Here is a 7,526-nt window from a genome sequence, read left to right as displayed (position 1 = left end):
GTTATCGTAGTTTGTTACTAGAACGTAGTTCCTCAGAAGAAAATCAAGGGTTTACGTGTCAAGTTGGCGTACGAATTATTGAAAAAACGTGTTTCCAAGAATGAACCATGCAATAGAAATCTGTTTTATCTAATAGGTCATATCTCTTCACAGTGCACATATTTACAATGAAGGCAGCAGTGATGTGCATTGAGGTTAGAGTCAGATGTGGCACAGTCAGAATTACAAATGAATGAACTGAAATTGGGCAGCAGGGCGGCGCAGTGGTTTGCGCGTGTGCCGCACAGTTCTGAGGTCATGACATCGAATCTCCTGTGTGGAGTTTACATGTTCTCCCAGTGCATGCGTGAGTCCTCTGGGCACTCCAGTCCCTCCTACTTTCCAAAAATCATGCATGTTTGGTTAATTGGCTGGTCCAAATCGTCCCTAGGTGTAAATGAGCTAACGAATTGTCTGTCTCTGTGTCCCCTGCCGACTGCCCAAAGATAGCTGGGATGCGCTCCAGCACCCTCGCTACCCTGATGAGGATGAGCGTTGCAGATAATGGGTGGATGAACCGAAATTCATAATTTGATTGGAGGAAGCAATATGTGCACTCGCATAGAATACATATTTGTATTTTCTTATCACAACTTATAAAGTAAGTCTAATGCATGCTTGCCCCATTACGAAAATAAAAATCAATTTAATGAGAAAAAAATACAAGATGACCTGACTTGCTGTTCGCTTGCTAATATTGTCGCCAATTCTTTTTTGGGGGCAGATGCGTGTGCCAAATCAAAATATTTGGCCTTACTATGGGCCTTTGCCATTAGGCAAGAAATCTGCATGCCTCATTCTGCATGTGCAGACACTCGGCACAGTAATACATTGTATACTCATTGTCATCATAACATTATGTGGAAATTAAGCATTTTTTTTGCCTTCCCCTACTGTGTGTCACTGGTAGACAGTATTTCACTGATTACCAGCACAACGGTAAACGACAAGTATTTGTATTTTACTGTGAAACTTTTTTTTAAATGCTCTTTATAATGATTTGAGATAACAGGATGTGAATAGGTATTAAGTGATCATCAAACATACTGCATGATAAATATACAGTAGGTGATTTATTTGATGTAAAGTATTTTATATTATAGCATATAATTACTATAAACGTGTTTTTATGCTGTGGAGGAAAGAAACCATTGGAAATAGAGTCTATGCTGCATAAATAACAATTTAAAAAAACTTCAATTTGACAAAATATAATACCTTAGTGATTTAAAATTTGTTGGGTTTTTATAAATGTGGTCTCTTATATGTAAAGATATTTGATTGTCAGAATTTGAAAAACACTTTCTCACTGGGATAAGCAACAACAAAAAGTCGCAAAACGGTCCTTGTGGGGAAAAAAGACATTTGAAATAGTTTTTGTTAAATTCATTTATTCCCTTAATCACATTAGAAATGATGTTTGTAGGTGTCATGCTGGGGAAAATTCAACCAAAATCTTGTCACCGAAGGTGTGCCAATGATCGTTTGTTTATATTACAAATCACTTGTTAATACACTTAGATTGTGATTTCATGTTTTAAGCTGTTGGGAAATCAAAATGATTTTAGGGCGGCTTTGGTATCTTAAAAAATGTTTGACTTCCTGCTTTTGCCATAGAATGTCACAAATAGTTGTTGACAGAACAAAAGCAGTTCAAATCGAGAGTAAATTTTAAACGTCACATATTTTCCATTTAAAAGTTATATTCATTCCATTGACTAAAAATCATTTTTAGTAACAATTTCCATTGAGATGGCACTATTTTGATGATGCAGTCAGATGACTTTAGGTCTTATGTACTCACCCTTCCTATTACAAAACCTACGGGTTGTTTTTAAATGGTCTATTGTGAAATATTTGTGATTGATGCAGGACAGTGATTTATGTTTTTGCAGCTGTCATCAGGATGTGTGACCAGGCAGTCATATACGTCCTCTTTCCTCTATGAAACTGGGACATTTCTTTGCTTCAAAGCTGACTTCTCCTTTGACTGCTGCTTTTGTTCGCTCATCTTTTCGTTTCCTCATATTAACGTTTTATTCAAAATAAACCCGGTAGCCTGTTAACAAAAAGGAAATATTTTGTGCAGCTTAAGAGATAAAACATTTTACTTCAATCTAGTCCCAATTGGCCTGTAAAACATTTAGTGGAGAGTTGTGTTGACATCAGTGGCGGGCGCTGCATTTCACACCCAGGACTTCAGTTGTGCTACGTCTGTATCAATCCAACCGTTAACAACTATTTCATGACCATAAAATATAATATAAAATAGCATTAATAATAACCTCATAAACGTCCACTAATATTTAGGAATATAGAAGATTTCAATAACTGTCGTACTGATACCGTGCGTTTCAGTTCCATCAGGTCGTTGTTTTCTATCGCCATCAAAGCTCATTCTAAAAGTCGAACCTCTCCTGTTTTGTTTCTGGAATTAAGTTATTATTCGATTTACGGCTGACAAGTACATGCTTAATTTATATAGAACAGAAACCATCACTAGTGAACGAATAAGCACAACTAGAGGTAAGATCGGCCCTCAGAAATTTAGCCCGACCCGACCTGAGTCGCGGGTAAATAAACCCTAACCTGCCCAAACCCAACGCACTAACTTGATTTGATAAACGAGCCCAAAATAAACCCAAAGCTTTACCTCGGCCGTGCGTACTTTAGTGCAGAACTGTTTGTTTTGGCTGAACTACGCAGTTTGGGGTTTACTTAAGTGAAGTCTGCACTGCAAGTGCAGCGCCTGAATGAACGGACCAAAATGTCACTGAAAAGCAAATCAAATTATGCAGATTAAAAGCTGCAAATATTGAAAGATTTGGCCCAAAAGCTTGTAAGTTATAGGCAAGAAGCAGAAATGACGTCTGACGTGAGAGAAGTGGAAGGAGGAAGCTGCGTATCATTTACCCCAACACAGAGGATGACCATTTCTATCGATTTAGTGATTTGGAGTTAAACTGATAGTTTGGTAAGCATTTTCTTTATCTTAATAATTACTTGACTACAAGTATGTGCCGGGATCGGGTCGGGTCGAGCCTGGGCCCCAGATCTTACCTCTAAGCACAACACATGCTTATTGCTGACACAGAATGCTAAACTCTCAGATGATTTTCTACCTTCTTGCAAAATAGTGCGTACAGATATTGCTACAATACATGACAGGAGTTTTAAATAATATAATTGCGTAATTTGACACAGTCATAATATGACAAAAATAAGGAGCTGTAGTTTACCAAAATGCATCAGATACAATGCTGAATCTGATCATTTTGCAAGTATGGGCAATAATGACTATTAATGCTGATGACGGTTCTTTTTTAATGTCCTTGAGTGTCATTTGCAGTGTTCAGTGTGAGTATAAATTCAATGTGTCAGCTTTGAGTCTTGGCTGACATTGAAGGCGCTGCAATGTGAGAAGACACATCATGAAGGGATTTTTCTCTCCTGGTCTGCTGCCCAGTTAATTTACCAAATGTAAAACAGAAATTCACTTAAACCCACTGATTATCAATTTTCTAATGGCAATGTACACTTAAAAAATGAGGTAACATAATTATATCCTATTTTTATATGACCCAAATAAATACTTAGGCCCCCAAAAAAATCAAACCTATCAAAATTATAGCAGAACGAATAGTAAAACTAAAAAACAACCGGTTAAAAAATGACAAACTTTTATGTGGTTTAAAATTGTACGTAATGAATTAAGCCAATATTGTGTAATTTTTAAGGTTGGGGTTCACAACTTAAAATTTTGCTACTTCCTGCCGCCATCTCCTGGCCTAAAATCATGATCGCAGCCCCAATCAGCTCTTTCCTCAAGGACAAACAGATTTTTGTTCAGCTTTTTGGGGTTTAGATTAGCGTTCGGACTGTATTGAAAACAAGCCTTTTCTTACTTTTACAATTTTCAGGGTACACTAAGAAAATGCTCTATTATTGACCGTTCCCCACCCCCAGAAGCTCTCTCAAGCCCGGATGACCTCACCGCTCACTACAATGCCTGCCTCACAAATATTCTAAATCCTATTGCCCCCCTGAAAACCAGGACTGCCTCATTCTCCACATCTGCCCCCTGGTTTACACCCGCTCTTAGGTCAATGAAATCAAAGAACCGCCAACTTGAGCGACTCTATAAGAAAACCGGCCTCACCATCCATAAGGACATGTACATTACCCATACTGCTAAATACAAGGACCAAATTGCACAAACCAAATCCAGCTACCACTCCGGCCTCATCCTTTCCAACGAAGGAAATTCAAGAACTCTCTTCTCTGTCATGAACAAAATCCTCCAGCCACCAAATTCTCTCCCCCTCCACCTGTACTCCACAACAACCTGCAACTCCATAATGGAGTACTTCAATCACAAAATCCTTAAGATTCATCACCAACTCCATCCAAACCTGTCTGCTCCCTCCCCATCTGAATTTCCTTCTCCTTGTCACTTCTTCTCCAGTTTTGCTCCACCCACAACTGTTGAATTATCCAACCTCATACTCAAATCCAAGCCCACCACTTGCCAGCTCGATCCCCTCCCTTCATCCCTTGTTAAATCCTGCCTCCCTTCCCTGCTTCCTCTCATATCTGGCATTATCCACTCCTCACTCTCTTCTGGTATTGTCCCATCACTTTTCAAAACTGCTGCCGTTACCCCTACACTGAAAAAACATGGTGCTGACCCCAACAACTTTGACAACCTCCGCCCCATCTCCAACCTTCCATTTATCTCAAAAATCCTTGAAAAAACTGTTGCTGCTCAACTCCACTCGCACCTGTCCCTCCACTCTCTCTATGAGCCCTTTCAGTCTGGTTTCCGCCCCCGCCACAGCAAAGACACTGCCCTAATCCGTATTGTAAATGATCTCCTCATAGCATCTGACTCCGGTTTAGTCTCCATCCTCATCCTCCTAGACTTGAGCGCCGCCTTCGACACAATCTCTCACCCTATCCTCCTCAATAGACTCTCCTCCATTGGTCTCACCCATACTCCCCTCAGTTGGTTCCATTCCTACCTCACTGGCCGCACTCAGTTTGTCCAGCTGAAATCCTTCACCTCAAAGCCCTCACTAGTCACCACAGGTGTACCCCAGGGATCTGTCTTAGGTCCTCTTCTCTTCATCGTCTACCTCTTGCCTCTTGGTCATATCCTCCGCAAATTTAATATCCACTTTCACTGCTTTGCTGATGACACCCAACTCTACCTCTCCTGCAAACCAAACTCCATACTCCCACCTCCCTCCCTTACCTCTTGCCTTTCCGAACTCAAAACATGGTTCACAACAAACTTTCTTAAATTAAATGCCAATAAAACAGAATTCCTCCTTCTTGGCACCAAATCCACTTTATCCAAAGTAAACAATTTCTCTCTCAACATCGACAGCTCCTTAGTGTCCCCCTCCCCCCAGGTCAAGAGTCTGGGTGTCATCCTGGATAGCATGCTTACCTTCCACTCACATATCAACACCATCACCCGCACTGCTTATTTCCACCTCCGCAATATTACCAGACTCCGCCCTTCCCTCACCCCCCGCACCACTGCTATTCTCGTCCACAGTCTTGTCACATCCCGCCTTGACTACTGCAATGCTCTCCTATTTGGCCTTTCTCAAAAGTCCCTCCATAAAATTCATCTGGTTCAAAACGCCTCTGCTCGCATAATCACAAAAACATCTTCCCAGCTGCACATCACCCCCGTCCTCCAACAGCTACACTGGCTTCCTGTTCAGCATCGCATCAGCTACAAACTGATCCTATATACATATACGGCAATTCACAACCTGGCTCCTCCTTACCTGTCCGACCTTCTCCAGGTGCACGTCCCCACTCGCTCCCTCAGATCCTCGTCCTCCCTCCGACTGTCAGTGCCCCCTGCCCACCTGAGCACCATGGGAGCCAGAGCCTTCAGTCGCGCCGCTCCCAAGCTTTGGAACAATCTACCTCCGGACCTCCAAAACTGCACACCTCTCTCCACTTTTAAGTCCCGTCTAAAAACACACCTGTTCAGGACTGCCTACAACACATAGCTTCCCCATTTCCTATGTTTTTATGATTTTATGTCTTGTTTTTATTTATCATTTCGCTTACAACTTTTTAAATTGTATTTTTTCATTGTCTGTACAGTGTCCTTGGGTGGCCTCAAAGGCGCTTTTAAATAAAATGCATTATTATTATTATTATTATTATTATTATAAAAAAAGCCCATGGACAAGTATGAAATCACTCTCCTGGCATCATGTTCAATTTGTCAAATGCTATGCCATTTTTACGCCAGATGTAACGGGCTGTACAAAATTCATCAGTCCACAGTATGTTTCTCTGAAAGTCTTGAAGATAATGAAGATCCTTTTTGGCAGATGTGAGACAACTCCTTTTGTTCTTTTGTGATAACATTGGTTTTCGTCACTTTCATCAACCCATTTGACAAAAAGAGTATGATGCCAACGATAAAGTATGGTGGTGGGAGTGAGATATTTTGGGGCTGCTTTGCTGCCTGAGGACCAAGACACTTTGCTGTGGTTAATTGAATACAGACGCTGCCCTACTTACGAACGAGATACGTTCCGGACGGTCGGTCGTAAGTTGAATTTGTAAGTTTTTTTAGTGCCATATTTTGTATGGAAAGTATGTTTAAGGTTTATATAATTATCTTTAAGGCTTGTATAAGTAACCTGTATTGTTTGGTATTAAAAAATAAACATTTATTAACATAATATGCTCTATAAATATAGATAAAGTTAAGTTCAACTTACTTTTGGAGGATGAGCTTCAAGAGTTAGGCGACTTCCTCCTCCGTGGTAAAAAGTGGCTGGAAAAAAAAAGCACTCCAACCATTTTCTCAACTGCGTCAAGCTTTCTCATTCCACTTTCATTTCAAAAGAAATGTCTCGCCTCTACTTTACACATTACACCAACTATATTTATGAGATATTAAACAAAAATGTCAAAGTTCTTGAATGGGTTAAAAAAAACAAAATGAAGGCTCTGAAGTGGCCAAGTCTGGAATTATATCCAATTTAGATGCTGTGATGTGACCTTGAAAAGGCAGTTCATGATAGAAAATCCTCCAATATGGCAGATTTGAAACAATTTTGCAAAGAAGAATAGGCCAAAATTCCTAAACATTTGATTTCTTACCAAACTGGCTATTAGGTTCAGGGGGCAAATACTTTTTCACATATAACCAGCCAGGTTTTGATTTTTTGGTCCTCAATAAATGAATCGACACTTCAAAACTGCATTATGTATTTCCTTGGGTTATTTCTGTGTGATATTAGAATCAGTTTGGGGATACAAAAGGTTTTTGAGTGATAAATGCAAATGCAAAAAAACACAGAATTCAGGAAGGCGGCAAATACTTTTATACGGCACTGTGTAGCGGTAAAAATGTACTCCTAATCTTCGTTTTACCTTTCGATGCAATGCACACACTATTCCAATGGAACGATTGGTGTTATGTATGCACAAACTGAATCTAAGTG

Source organism: Urocampus carinirostris, chromosome 3 (genome assembly GCF_059441175.1).
Source record: "Urocampus carinirostris isolate Australia breed hairy pipefish chromosome 3, RoL_Ucar_1.0, whole genome shotgun sequence".
Classification (NCBI taxonomy): Eukaryota; Metazoa; Chordata; class Actinopteri; order Syngnathiformes; family Syngnathidae; genus Urocampus; species Urocampus carinirostris.
Note: the sequence above shows the minus strand (reverse complement) of the source record.